The following is a 15,417-nucleotide window of genomic DNA, read 5'->3' on the forward strand; positions in this document are numbered from 1 at the left end:
AGGGCCTAGATACATCAGGAGTCATGCCTCACTGGGGAGCCATCTTTGAAGATCAGTTACCAGACCTCAAATTAAGACTTTATATAAAAATCCAGAGAGAACCTCTATGTAAAAAGAAAAAATTGAACTTATTCATTTAATGTCTTAGATTACTCTACACAATACCGAAAGATCAATATATTGAGTTTCATCTTTATGACAGTATGTTAGCAAAAACATGTCTCATAATTCAGGTTTCAGACTACTCCCATTACTGAAATATTCATATTTTAGGTAAAAAGTTTCCTTCTTTTTGAGTATTGATCATTTTAAATAATGATTGCTACCATTTATTTAGCATTAACAATGTTCCAAAGAGCTGTTACTTTCATAAAAACCTATAAAAGAAGTATGATTATTTTCCCACTTTATGGATATATCAGTAGAGAGAGGCTCAGAGATTAAGAATTTACTAAGAACCACATAGCTAGTGAATGACAGAGCTACAATTTGACTTTAGGGAATATGGATCCAAAGTGCATGCTCTTAAATATAAGATCTGCTGTGAAGACCTGTACTAAGACACAGCATCACAGTTACTAGTAATGTGGTTGTGTTATCCTACAGTATAGAATCTAAATCTAGGGCAGGGTTTTGGCTAGTATTAATTTCCTACAGCCAAGGACTGCTAGAAAATACCTGGAGTTGAATAAGTTGGGTTTGTTTTGCACCATAGCATGGAAAAACACACATCTTGGAAAGCTGTGGTATCTGCAAAAGAGTTTTAGAAATAGCTATTTTCAATTTGAACTTTGGTTGGCTGACTTTCGGGAGGGGTTAAGGAAGGGAGGATTTACCCAAGTCTAGATGCTGTCAGAATCCACTAGGGCTTCCTTTGTGGCTCAGCTGGTAAAGAATCTGCCTGCAATGCAGGAGACAGGTTTGATCCCTGGGTTGGGAAGATCCCCTGGAGAAAGGAAAAGCTACCTACTCCAGTATTCTGACCTGGAGAATTCCAATGGGGTTACAAAGAGTCAGACACAACTGAGTGACTTTCGCTTTCCTTCACTTACAGATGCTGTCAGAAAGTGAGTGCAAATCTATGATTGGCTATCTCAAAAAATTCTACCTATAAAAAGAAGAAAAGGCTAGGGTGAGGATCAAGTTGTAACTAGTGAAGAATCAGCAGTCACTCAAGTTAGTCATGAGAAGATGATTCGTATTTTGTGGTTTACACAATGACCTTGCTTTCTTTTGGCACCTAGACAAAATTGTGCAATGGTCTTGATTTTGTCTCATTTTATCATGGTCTCAGAGTGACCTCATCTGATCTTGGTATTCTTTGAGATTGTGTCCAGAAGAACAGAATGGCCTAGCTGTAACGGCCAGGCCAGCTTTTAAGACACTGGGGCCTTGTTGCTCATGTCAGGCCAGTTTCTGGATATCAGGGACTGCTTTTAATATTTCTTAGTGGGTTGAATTTTTCAAGTGAATATAGTATGTCTTATTTCTTTTAGCACATTATTATTTTCTTTTAATACTTAAGATGCTGAATTAAATATCTAATAGACACTTTATATTTGCAACTTCTAATTTCTTGGTAATATTAATAAAATATTTTATTAAAGATCATTTTATTTTTAATTATCAATATGCATCATATTTTAAATGTGTTATTATTATATTTGGGGGAATTTTTTTCCCAAAAAAAGCAAATCTCTAATGTTTTAATAGACTTAAAGGGGGAAAGCTTGATATACTGACAGACTGATTTTATATTAATTATGTCTTAATATTTATGTTAAGCTGCTACTTTTACATTAGAATTGATCCTTGAATAACATGGGTTTGAACTCCATGGGTCCATTTATATAAGGGTATTTTTCAGTAGTAAATACCACAGTACTATAGTGGTCCATGGTTAGTTAAATCTGTGACTATGGAACTGTGGATACTAAGGAACAGTGTGTAAGGTGGGTCAATTATAAATTATACTCAGATTTTCAACTGATTGGAGGGTTGGAAACCTGCATTTCAGTTGAAAATCTGCATTGTTTGAGGGTCAACCATAATTGCTTTTAGCATCATTTTCTATACTATTTGTATTATAAAAAAAAAAAACAGGTATTTTGAATACAGATAAACTGAGAAGTCACTGGGATATATAAGATTCATAGGAATCCGAAGTTAAATGTTCATAATATACTGCAATTAAATTGACTATTTTTGTTGTTTTTAACACACTCAGCCATCTTGGATGACAGGGTTAAGTGTCCTTAAGCTTTAAGGCAGAGTTCAAGAAAACAGATCTGATACCATTCAGCAGTTGCTAAAATTCAGAATTCAGATTAAGGAGTGCTACAAGGTATTTCAGGAAAGTTATGACCATCCTAGACAGCATATTGAAAAGCAGAGACATTACTTTGCCAACAAAGGTTCGTTTAGTCAAGCTATGATTTTTCCAGTGGACATGTATGGATGCGAGAGTTGGACTGTGAAGAAAGCTGAGTGCCAAAGAATTGATGCTTTTGAACTGTAGTGGTGGAGAAGACTCTTGAGAGTCCCTTGGACTGCAAGGAGATCCAACCAGTCCATTCTATGGGAGATCAGTCCTGGGTGTTCTTTGGAAGGAATGATGCTAAAGCTGAAACTCCAGTACTTTGGCCACCTCATGAGAAGAGTTGACTCATTGGAAAAGACTCTGATGCTGGGAGGGATTGGGGGCTGGAGGAAAAGGGGAGGACAGAGGATGAGATGGCTGGATAGCATCACCAACTCGATGCAGGTGAGTTTGAGTGAACCCCAGGAGATGGTGATGGACAGGGAGGCCTGGCGTGCTGCGATTCATAGGGTCGCAAAGAGTCAGACACGACTGAGCGACTGAACTGAACTGAACAAGGTATTTCAGTAGAAAAAAAAATTATTCTGAGTTCCTGGAGTACTAAATTCCATTTCTCTGACTACACAATACTATTTATCCATCAAGATTCAGTTCTGTCTGCCACTCCTTTGCTTGAGATAGAAACTCATCCTTAGTGGCTCCTAATATATCCTGTTCATAATTTTGTCATAATTTTTGTCTCCTCCACTAGACTGTAGACACCTTAAGAAAGGAGCCATTCATCCCCTCACCTTAGTGTCGAACACAATACTTGCCCTCTAATCGATACCCACAAAATGCCTATTTAATGAATAAATGAAAAAATGGATGAATATTTATTTTTTTATTTTTATTTTTCAGTTTGAATACACTGGCTTAAAAACAAATTTCTTTCTCAAAATGAACAAAGTTATAATACTATGACAAATGAAATTACAATCTAACTCCATGACAGCATGCAGTAAAACAGTTTATTTTAAAAATAATTTTCTAACATATATGATCTAACAATACTTCATGTGAAGTTGCTTTTTTTTTTTCTGTTCCCAGAAGACAAAATGTTTTCTAAAGGCTGTTTTATTGTTTTGTTCTTGGAATTTGTTTCAGAAAATACAAAACAGGTGTGGATCATCTGTAGTCATTTAAAGAAACTAATGAAATTAATAAATTTTTAGTGTCTATTTCAAAAAACATATACATATTCATTTCCTGTGCAAATGAAACAGTATTGATATTTATAAATGCCATATTAAAAGTCTTTAAAATTAATATAACTTCAAAAAATGAACTTCAATGTCTAGAGTGCTAACAGAGGAACTAATAAACTTGTTAATTTATTGTTAATAAAATTAAGTTAACTTAATTATTAATTATTATTGTTAATTATTGTTTAACTTAATTACTAGTTATTATTGTTAATTATTGCTAAGTTAATAAAATTTCTAGATATTTATAGCTAGATATATCTCATTAAATAATGTTGCTATATACTATTATTCAGGAAAAATTTATAATTTTCTTTTGAAGTCAGACTTTACAAAAAAGTTTTCTCCATAAATTAGTAGGTGACAATTATGGAATTTATCTTGTTGTATTGATTCTTCCCATTGTTAAACTTAACTGGAAGACAACAGCAACAAATACTGCCAACCAATCAATAATAATACCATAAATTGTTATTCTAAATGGACTAATTTTTGCATCCCTTACAATCTCATGAGAGCTTGTATGTAAAGAAGATCTTATTGGACTCCCTAAATAGCTGAAGATAAATATAAGGAGAAGATATCCAGGAAAGAGTTATTTTCTTTTGTTAAAAGAGAAACTTAGAAATATTTTATTCATGCTTCCTGATAAATGTGTTGGATTGTTTCCATTCTGATATAATTAATTAATTAAACCAACCATAGCAAACTCGATGAAATACAATCTAATTCCTTATTAAATTTAGAAATAGTTCAACAAATTTGTCACTTAAAATTAATTTATATAATAATACTAATTTAAATATTTTAGTGATTAATAATTAACTACATTGGGTTAATTAAGTAACAATAATTAACTGCAGTGGGTAGCAAATGGACACCCAATCCAATTTTTTCTGTCTGGAAAATCCCAGGGACAGAGGACCCTGGCAGGCTACAGTCCATGGGATCACAAAGAGCTGGACATGACTGAAGCACACATGTATCACATATCTTCATAGACCTTTATTCTGAGGGGAAACAAAGTCCTAAAATGAAGATTAGAAATACGTGTTTTTGACTTTGTCCATGTAGCTCTTTAGAGTCTCAATTAGAAAAACAGGTACTGTAGTAAATGCATCTTTTTTTTACTATAAATACATATGAGACACATGGCAAATCATTTGGAAATATTTTATGCCATTATAAAAAAAAAATTCACTGTTAATGGAGATCTAACAAAATTGGGACAAAATGGACACTCAAATCCGGAATATTAAAAATAATATTTCTTAAAGTACATCCTTTTGTTAAAATTTTCCATTGCTAAGCATTATAAATATTTGAAGAATTTTATCCTATTTGTAAGGACAGGGAAGCCTGGCGTGCTGCAGTCCATGGGGTCGCAAAGAGTCAGACATGACTGAGCAACTGAACAACAGCAAAGAAATACCCTATACATTATTAATATAGTGATTGACAGTTCATAGCCCAAACCCTAAGGATAATTGACTAAATACTGACTAAATCATCATTTATAATCTGTAACTGACCTCTAGGCCTGGCATACTAGTAATTCATCTTTATTAAATAATTTCTATGAGCTAAATAGATAGATACTTCATGATAACTCAAATTCAGAGAAGTTAAGTAACTTGCACAACTAGTAAGTGGCAAAGTCAGAATTCAAATCCAGGCACATTGGCTTTTATAACCACACCTGAACCTCTGTACTATCCCTGCATAGAGCCTATGATAGTTCTCCTTTTATAAATAAGGAAACCACAAGTCCACTAGGTAAAATAAGTTGTAGAAACCCACATGGTAAATCTTTGTTGAGCCCAGAACAAAGCCCAGATAGTTTACTCCAAGTCTCAGACACTATTCTATGACAAAATGCTCCTCACTTGCCCCACAGCCCCAGTTTCTCTTAAAACTGTAAATTTTTACTTCTTTTGTCCTACTCACCCCCTTCTCAGAACTGTGACTCTTTCCAGGGCCCAGCCTATCTGCTCCATCTGTGGTTCGGCTTCCTACACCATTCTAGAACTTTGGTTTAGGCCATTTGGCCAAACTGAAAGACCCTGAATTAGGTCAACATGATAAGACAGCCACCTGCATTTTCAGACAAGATCGGGCACATTCAGGGTGGTATGGCAATAGACGGAGGCAGGTCCCTGCCTGCATTTTCAGACTGACAAAGGGATCTGAAAAGAGCAAGGTAAATAATGAGGAGTGAGAAGTATTGAAAATGTGCAAAACAAACAAAAGAGAATGGGAAATTAATCTGCAAAACAGAAAATACTTGGAAGAGAAATTTTGTGGTTCTGAATATTTTTAGGGCAATGTGCTGGCCATCTTCTAGTAACCCCTCCAGATCCATTCTCCACTTGGATTCACCATGTGTGTGTGATGACAACTTCTATGCATGCTTAGTCGTTCAGTCATGTCTGACTCTTGTAGCCTCATGAACTATAGCCTGCCATGTTCTTCTGTCCATGAGATTTCCCAGGCAAGTATATGTAGTGGGTTGCTATTTCCTCCTCCCAGGGATATTCCTGACCCAGGGATAAAACCTGTGTCTCCTGCATTGACAGGCAGATTCTTTACCCCTGAGCCACTTGGAAGCCTGACAACCTCAACGTCTCTATAGATTCCACCAACAGGTTCTCCTTCCTCTGGCAGTGGAAGTCACCTGCAGACTTTGAAGAGAAGGAGAGTGAGGTCAGATATTTATTCCCTAATTGGGCTTCTGTGATGGTTCAGATGGTGAAGACTCTGCCTACAATGTAGGAGACATGGGTTCAATCCCTAGGTTGGGAAGAGTCCCTGGAGAAGAGAAAGGCACCCCACTCCAGTATTCTTGCCCGGAGAATTCCATGGACAGAGGAGCCTGGAAGGCTTCAGTCCATAGGGTTGCAAAGAATCAGACATGACTGAGCAAGGTCACTGTGGTTTGGCCATGAAATTCCTCCAAAGATCTCCTCCAATCAGGCAGCTTTCTCCTTATACTGTCCTCCCTGAATTCCAAGAGCCACCTATCCCCTTTGTCCTTCAGACCTACCAGTGATTATGATTTTTTCAAATTCAGTTCAGTTCAGATCAGTCTCTCAGTAGCACCTGACTTTTTGTGACCCCATGGACTGCAGCACGTCAGTCCTCCCTGTCCATCACCAACTCCTGGAATTTACTCAAGCTCATGTCCATTGAGTTGTGATTTCATCCAACCATCTCATCCTCTGTTGCCCCCTTCTCCTCCCACTGTAAATCTTTCCCAGCATCAGGGTCTTTTTCAATGAGTCAGTTCTTCACATCAGGTGGTCAAAATATTGGAGTTTCACCTTCAGCTTCAGTCCTTCCAATGAATATTCAGGACTGATTTCCTTTAGGATGAACTGGTTGGATCTCCTTGCTGTCCAAGCGACTCTCAAGAGTCTTCTCCAACACCAAAGTTCAAAAGCATCAATTCTTTGGTGCTCAGCCTTCTTTATAGTCCAACTTTCAACATACATACATGACTACTGGAAAAACATAGCTTTGACTAGACAGACCTTTGTTGGTAAAGTAAATTGTGAACCCCAAATTACAGCAGCTCTCTCAGTAGTATCCCCAAACCCCTGACTGATACAGGAGGTATGGAAGATAAGAGAATTCATCATAAAAAAACCTCATTGGCAGGTGAGAATACAGAGAACTGTGTTTCATCTGAACATTATTGAGATGGATATTCTAAATTATTTCAATGTGGTATGTTGTTTAAGAAAACAGTCATCTTTATCATTTGAAGATAAAAGTTAGGCCATTAAGACTATTCAGTAAGGTGAAGACTTCTGAAAGGAAGCCCCAAACTCACAAGAAATCAAGTCAAGAATAAATTTAGAGTTGTTTTCAGCATAATGTACTAAGTGCTTTAGAGAGCATTACTCTTTAATAGCCATCCATTTAATAAAGCAGTTTTATTCTAATTTAGACTCAGCCATTGTATATTATGTTTAAAAAAGAAATATCAAATATGAAAGACAAATAAGCTATTATTAAATAGCTAAAAGTCATGTCTGACTCTTTGCAACCTCATCGACTGCAAAACACCAGGTTTCCCTGTCCTTCACCATCTCTCGGAGTCCACCCAAATTTATGTCCATTATGGTCATATGTCCATTATGACCATTGAATCAATGGCCCCATCCAACCATCTCATCTTCTGTCACTCCCTTTTCCTCCTCCCCTCACTCTTTCCCAGAATCAGGGTCTTTTCAAATGAGTCAGCTCTTTGCATCAGGTGGCCAAAGTATTGGAGCTTCAGCTTCAGCATCAGTCCAATGAATATGCCTTCCAATGTATATTCAGGGTTGATTTGTTTTAGGATTGTCTGACTTGATCTCTTTGCTGTACAAAGGACTCTTAAGAGTCTTATCCAGTATCATGATTTGAGAACATCAATTATTTGGTGCTCAGCCCTCTTAACAGTCCAACTCTCACATTTCTGCTTTTTAATATGCTATCCAGGTTTGTCATAGCTTTTTTCCCAAGGAGCAAGCAAGCCACATTGCATTGTGGCTGTAATCATCATACATAATGTTTTATGATTACTATATACTAGGAGGAGAAGGAAATGACAACCCACTCCAGGATTCTTGCCTGGGACATTTCATGGATAGAGGAGCCTTGTGGGCTACATCCCACGGGGTCACAAACAGTCGGACGCAACTGTGCACATACACACATATGTTAGGAACTTTGCTAAATATTCTTTAAACATTTTTTGGTACAATGCTTGTTTGAGGTTTAATCTATGTTGAGTAATATTCAACCTGTTTGGATGAAAAGTTCTGAGTTTTGACAAATGCATATAGTCATGCAACACCACTAAAATTATAGAATTGTTCATTCACACAAAATAATTCATTTGTCCCCATTTGTAATCAATTATCTCTCCAAAACCCTACCTCTAGACACTAGATAGCAGTGACCATCTGATTTCCATACCAGTTGATTTATCATTTTTCAGAATTTCATATAAATGGAGTTGCAACTTATATATCATTAACCTTGTGTCTGAATTCTTTGCTTTAGCATAATGACTCTGAGAGTAATCCATATTGTTGCATGTATTAATATTTTGTTCCTTTTGTTGATGAGAAATATTCTATAATACCACAGGTTTCCCATTTACCTATTGATTTACTTTAGGGTTACTTTGCTTTTATAATTATGAATAAAGCATTTGATTCAGGTAAGATCTTTGTGATAATATGTTTTCATTTCTCTTTGATAAATAAAATGGAACCATTGGGTCATATGATAAGTGCATGTTAGGCAATTACCAAACTGTTTTCCTTGTGCTAAGTGGTTTTAAGTATTGTCTCATTTAATCTCTAGAATACTAAATTCTTATTATCTCATTTAAACCTTAGGAAAGAAGAACTTTGGTTTATTTCCATTTCACAGATGAAAAAACTGAGGCTTAGAGAGATGAAGTGACTTAGCTGATGACTGTTATTAGCCTGGGAATACTCATACCACTTAGGAAACAGACTCCCTGCTTCTAAATCTGACAAATTTAGTTGGGTTACATAACCACACTAAGGCATAGTTTCTTCATTTGTAAAATTAGGATAGTCATTTTTAAGTGGATTAAATGAGTTAGCATTCTATGGCATTTAGAACAGTATCTGGCACATAGTAAGCGCTCAATAAATGTTAGTTAATAACATTATCTGGGACATACTGTCAATTCCAGTCCAAATCCCAAGTTGGCCTCTTGCCTGAAATTCTTTTAAGTTCAGTAAGATCTGTATCTCTGAATGTGTTTATTTATTTTCTTCCTTGTTCCAGCAGAGTTTAAAACGACATCTGTCAGTATTACGGAGCTGAAGCTTACCTGAAGATAACAAATAATGAAATTTGGATTTTCAACTTTGGAGTTTTTAGATTCAGCTTCATAGCGGTAGCATAATCAACAGACACTTCAGGTTTAATAGTATAGCCAGTAAAAAATACATCCCATCTGTATTTGTCAGCCCTTGCATTCACTCAATCAGTTGTGTCCGGTTCTTTGTGACCCCATGGACTGTAGCCTGCCAGGCTCCTCTGTCCATGGAATTTTCCAGGCAAGAATATTGGAGCTGGTTGCCATTTCCTTCTCCAGAGGATATTCCCAACCAGTGATGGAACCAGTGTCTCCTGCACTGGCAGGTTAATTCTTCACCACAGTACCATCTGGAAAATCACTGAATCTTCTCCTTTTCTTTAGTTCTTATTTACAAAATAGTAAAGTAAGGCTTGGGAAGTTAGAACAAGTCAATAGCAAGCTTGGTGCTAAAGACAGAATCAGAATGAAATATTATTGGTTATTTGTTTCCTTTTTACTTGCCAAACCAAATCAACCATACATACACACACATGAACCTATACCTATGTATATAATATGTATGTGTATATAGGTGTGTGTATATGTATATATGTGCATATGTGTGTGTGAGGTTGGTTTGACATGTAACAATTACATGTGTGTGTAAATCACATATATATGCATACATATATATATAATAACATACTTGCATTCGGAGAAAGAATTCCATATTTAAATTAATTTTATTTTCCGGCTTTAGAGTTATGGACTCCTAATAACTCCTAAAGTGTTACAAAACAACTACATTAAATTCTCTTCGTTTTTCTCTTATTATTAATATATATCAAGGACAGTCCTTAATATATATCAAGGACTGTCCTTAATATATATCAAGGACTCTAAATTTACTCTAGAAAAGTAAAATTTAAAGGACAAAGGCCACAAATTTTAAATTTTATATTCTTCCTTATACTTAATTTTATATACTATAGAAATCATTTTGGTCAGTTTGAGACAATTTTTGATAGTTTATCCTGAATATTTATACAGTGTAAGATAAATCCATTTTGTCAAGGCATGCACACACAAAAACCCTACTGTATTTAAAAGAATTCAATAAGCCACCTGAATGAAACCATTACAAATGTGAATTATGCATGTGAAAATAGGCTCAGATTTTTTTTTTTTCAGTGAATTTCTCATCATTTGGATTCACCTGCTGTTCAAGCCTATATTGTCTTGAAGAAAATCCAGCTTGGAGTGAAATTTAGAAAGGCAGAACGAAGCAAGCAAAGCCAAGTGATGAGAGCTGCCACTAGATCTGCCATGGGATAAAATTGGCAGGTTTTGCTTGGCTATGGCCACAGGTGGAACATAACTTTGATGGCTTTATCTACAATACTCTTGAGCCTTTTTTCCACATCATGGAAATCTGATTCAACTCAGTCTGACAGATGGCTATCTGATTTGTAGAAATGTGGGGGCCCCTGTGTCTCAGGTCTGAAAGAGACAGGGCCACCAGACTTTCTGAAAACAAAGAGAGTCAGCAAATTGTGACACAAGGATACTGTGGCTTGGTTTCCTCTTTCTACCCCCAGGCATGCACTGTACAATCCGTCATATGTGCATTGCCCCCTGCAGTTAATCCTGTTATCCTGGTTCAGCTTAAATAAGGATGGAAGAGCCAGATGAGCTGTAGTAACAAATTTTGGAATTACTTAATTGCATTTTAAATCATTCTGTAACATATGTGGAGGGACACAGTTCTGCAGCTTCACAGTCACTGCACTGAGTTGTAAGGGAGACCTGGCTCTGTCCTCCAGGCTCAACTGGAAGAGTTGATATTCATGAAATGTTAGTTGAAAGTTACTTTTGAGATACTATTCAGAATTTGAAACTGCAAACATTCAATTATGAATATCACAAAATGCTATCATTTTCCTTCTTTCCTGTGGCTCCATTTTCTTATAAATGATGCTATCCCTTCATATGTTTAGAAATGGAAGACCTACAAAAACTGATTAGAGAGATATGGCATCATGGGTAATGACTTATCTTTTAAGGAAGTTAATTTTTAAAACAAATGTGGCTGTAATTTTAAGACTGGAGATCTAAACACATGTGTGAGTACAAGGTTTCTTACAGGTTTTTCTCTTATCACCTACATGGCCGTACATGATCCTACAGAAGAAAACCAACTGTGTGCTGAGCCGTTACTGAAGGGCTGGTAGTGCTTTTGCAGTGATGTGCTCTCTGCTTGGGATGTTCTTTTTCTGCAGATCCCAAGTTTTGGTCCAGGTTTCTGTTCAAAAATCACTTTATCAGACTTGCTTGCTACATCCGCTGCTGCTGCCTCACTTTCCATCCACCCTCTGCTTGAATATTAGGCACATTTTAATATTGAAAGAATCATATAGGTAGAAATAAGAAGCTCAGGTCTGGGGGTTGGACCAGTACAGAAAGCATACACGCATGTGCATTCTTGGCATCCTAAATGCATTCTGTAAGGTAAAATTGGGATTTTGTTTTGCTGTTGTTTTTAAACAACCTATTTTTTATTCTCAGAGTAGTTCTATCATTCAGTTTAACCTTTAAGTAAAAATTTCTTTCTGCTGAACTCTTTGTACATAAACTCAGCATTATTAATTGACTTTGCTGTGTCATTTAATAGATTTTGCTATAATACATTACCATATTTTCCCCCAGCCACCTGTTCTATAAGTTCTGGAATTGTTTCCTTTCCTCAGCTTTAGACGTAAGTCAAACTCTCATTTATTTAGGTGAACTTAAATGATGAAGTTTGATCAAAGACACTTCTTTTTACATATTTGGTTAAATATAATGTGAGGAGAGGGCACAACAGCATTAATTGTTTCATAAATCTTTTATAAGCAATGGCTTATGAAATCAAGGAGACCTCTAATCAAAATACAAAAATATTTCACTTCAGAAAGAAGTACAATCATTTCTGAGTAATCAGAGAGCAAAAAGTCTTCTCCAAAAAGTCAAGTAAAATAGTAAGCTAACAAAAAAGCCACAGCAGTACGGTATGGGGGTTGGGGGGGGGGTGGGGTGGGCAGTGGAAAGAACAGAAAGAACTAGTCATCAATGAGAACTAGAAAGCTTGGTTCAGTTCAGTTCAGTCGCTCTGCTGCTACTGCTGCTAAGTCACTTTAGTCGCGTCCAAATCTGTGCGACCCCATATATGGCAGCCCACCAGGCTCCTCCATCCCTGGGATTCTCCAGGCAAGAATATTAGAGTGGGTTGCCATTTCCTCCTCCAATGCATGAACGTGAAAAGTGAAAGTGAAGTCATGTCAGTCGCTTCGAGACCCCATGGACTGTAGCCTACCAGGCTCCTCTGTCCATGGGATTTTCCTGGCAAGAGTACTGGAGTGGGTTGCCTGGGTTGCCATTTCCCTCTCTGTCGGTCGCTCAGTCGTGTCCAACTCTTTCTGACCCCCATGGACTGCAGCATGCTAGGCTTCCCTGTCCATCACCAATTCTCAGAGCCTACTCAAACCCATGTCCATCACATCGGTGATGCCATCCAACCGTCTTATCTTATGTCGTCCCCTTCTCCTCCCACCTTCAATCTTTCCCAGCATCAGGGTCTTTTCGAAAGAGTCAGTTCTTTGCATCAGGTGGCCAAAGTACTAGAATTTCAACTTCAGCATCAGTCCTTCCAGTGAATATTTGAGACTGATTTCCTTTGGGAATGACTGGTTGGATTTCTTTGAAAGCTTGGGTAACTTACCTTTATTGAACTGCTAACCCTGACCTTCCTCTAACCAGGTGGCCTGCAGGTATGATGCTAGGAGCTACCCAGGCTTTAGTAAACACATCTGAGCATCTACCAAGTCCAAGAAGAATTAGAGCTGTAAACTTTTTATTTTTAATTAGAGGAAACTGGAGGAAAGGAAAAATTTTAAAATGAGGGTCAAGAAACTGAAACCAGTGATTAGCTTAGTACATGAAATACATATAATAAGATCCAGTGAATTTGATCTAGATGGGCCACAATTTTGCCTCTAAAATCTCTCTAGAAGCCACACAAATGGGAAACATAATCAATTATATGATTTAATGGTCCACAAGGTAAAAGCAAACTAGTTGTCAGTACTTTTTCAGGTATGAAGAAAAATGTTCCCCATAAATAGGACTTGGTGATATCACAGATAATATTCTCTCAAAAACAGACTTCGTAATAAATATGTTTTAAAGGAATATTTCTTTTACTGTGCTAATGATGTGATGAATCATTATAATGAAATCTGCAATAATCAAAACAAGTGTCTTCCCTGGACAATTTAATACCATGAGATGAATGTACTAGAATAGTATTTTGTTCACAGAGCTTTCAGTAACATTGAGCAGTTCCACCTCAAAGTACATCCCTTGAGAAGTTTCAGATATTCCAGACTGCTTGTTATGTGCACACCTTTATTATTTCACATTCAGTCACACTGAAACCAAATCCAACAATTACTTTTTAATGCCAAGGATACTAGTGAGGAAACATGCCTTATTAAACATACTTTTTGTAAAGTATTTTATTTGAATTTATAAAACAAACAGGATTTGCTTAAAAGGGACAAAACTAAAGATAAACCATTAACTGATTTTAATGAATAGTTAAAATTAACCTGACATATAATTATAAGCATATCAGATGAGTATGAGTTTAGCTTTGAATAGTAAGCCTGCTTCACAAAAAGAGTCCATAAATATGGTCCAGCCAAAGATGACTCCATCAGCACAACATTCCTGCTCCTGAAAAACTATCTTCTATTCTGCTTTTCTCTTGTATCTGTGTATGTGTCCGCAGAGAATTGAGAACCACTGTATTTACTCAGTATCCAGGTGGGGTCCTACAAGGGTCCTGTGGTTTGTGAGGTGAATCCAGATAAGCTGTCTTTCCTCTTTCTACACTTTCATTCTCTTCTCTCCTCTTTGCTTTTACACTCTCTTTTCTGTGGCTGCACATTCTGGACAGGGTGGTACATTTCTTCTGAGACTGCTTCTCTCTTTGAGCTCCTCTTTCCACATATTTGGTCTGTCACACTGTTGTTGCTTGTCCTTGTCCTCCCGCGGACACCTGCCCTGCATCCATGCCTCACACTTTGTGTGCTGGTGCCCCAAGGGGCAAGTTTCAAGGTATTGCTCCCTCAGGGACTACCCAGCTCCCATAGATTCCAACTTCCACATTCAGACTTCCTCATGCTTTGCATCATACTGCTAAGTCGCTTCAGTTGTGTCGGACTCTGTGCAACCCCATAGACGGCAGCCCACCAGGCTCCCCAGTCCCTGGGATTCTCCAGGTAAGAACACTGGAGTGGGTTGCCATTTCCTTCTCCAGTGCATGTAAGGAGGTTCTCAAACATGAGAATCTCAGTGTTGGTGGAAATAAACCTCTGAATGCTTAATGAAAGTCACCGAGAAGACAACTGCCCTCTCCCTGGGAATCCAAACAGGCTGATACATGATACTTTGCTTCTCCATTCATTCAAAGTGCTCTTATCACAGCTATGACAGGAAAGCAAAGTGGCTTTCTATCCCTGGAGCTGTGCAGACATCAGGAAAAATCTGATACTTAACATCAATTCAATGTGTGTTTCACCTGCATCTTTTTAGTTTCAAGATGTGAATTCTCAAAAGCAGAAGGGGGTGGGGGGAACGCTTTCTAGGAAATTTTCTCAAGGCAGCATAGACTTATCACCCACCAGCCTAGAGAATGGATTAACATCAGTAACAGTATTCACAGGACATTCACGCTCTTGGTCACCTGAGGATATTTATCCACCCAAATGGCCATGACGACAAATTTTATGATCTCAGAAACTTCTAACAATATAGGTATAATAGTTTTTAAGAATTAGGCAGTCTTTGAAATAAATTTTCTCCAGTAGACAACATGGAAAAAAGTGCATTAATATGATATTCTCTCTTATATATAGGAAAATATTGTTCTGTTGTTATACTAGCATTCATCATGTATATTGGCATCCACTGCACAGAACATT

The sequence above is a fragment of the Bubalus bubalis genome, chromosome 1 (genome assembly GCF_019923935.1).
Source record: "Bubalus bubalis isolate 160015118507 breed Murrah chromosome 1, NDDB_SH_1, whole genome shotgun sequence".
Taxonomy (NCBI): domain Eukaryota; kingdom Metazoa; phylum Chordata; class Mammalia; order Artiodactyla; family Bovidae; genus Bubalus; species Bubalus bubalis.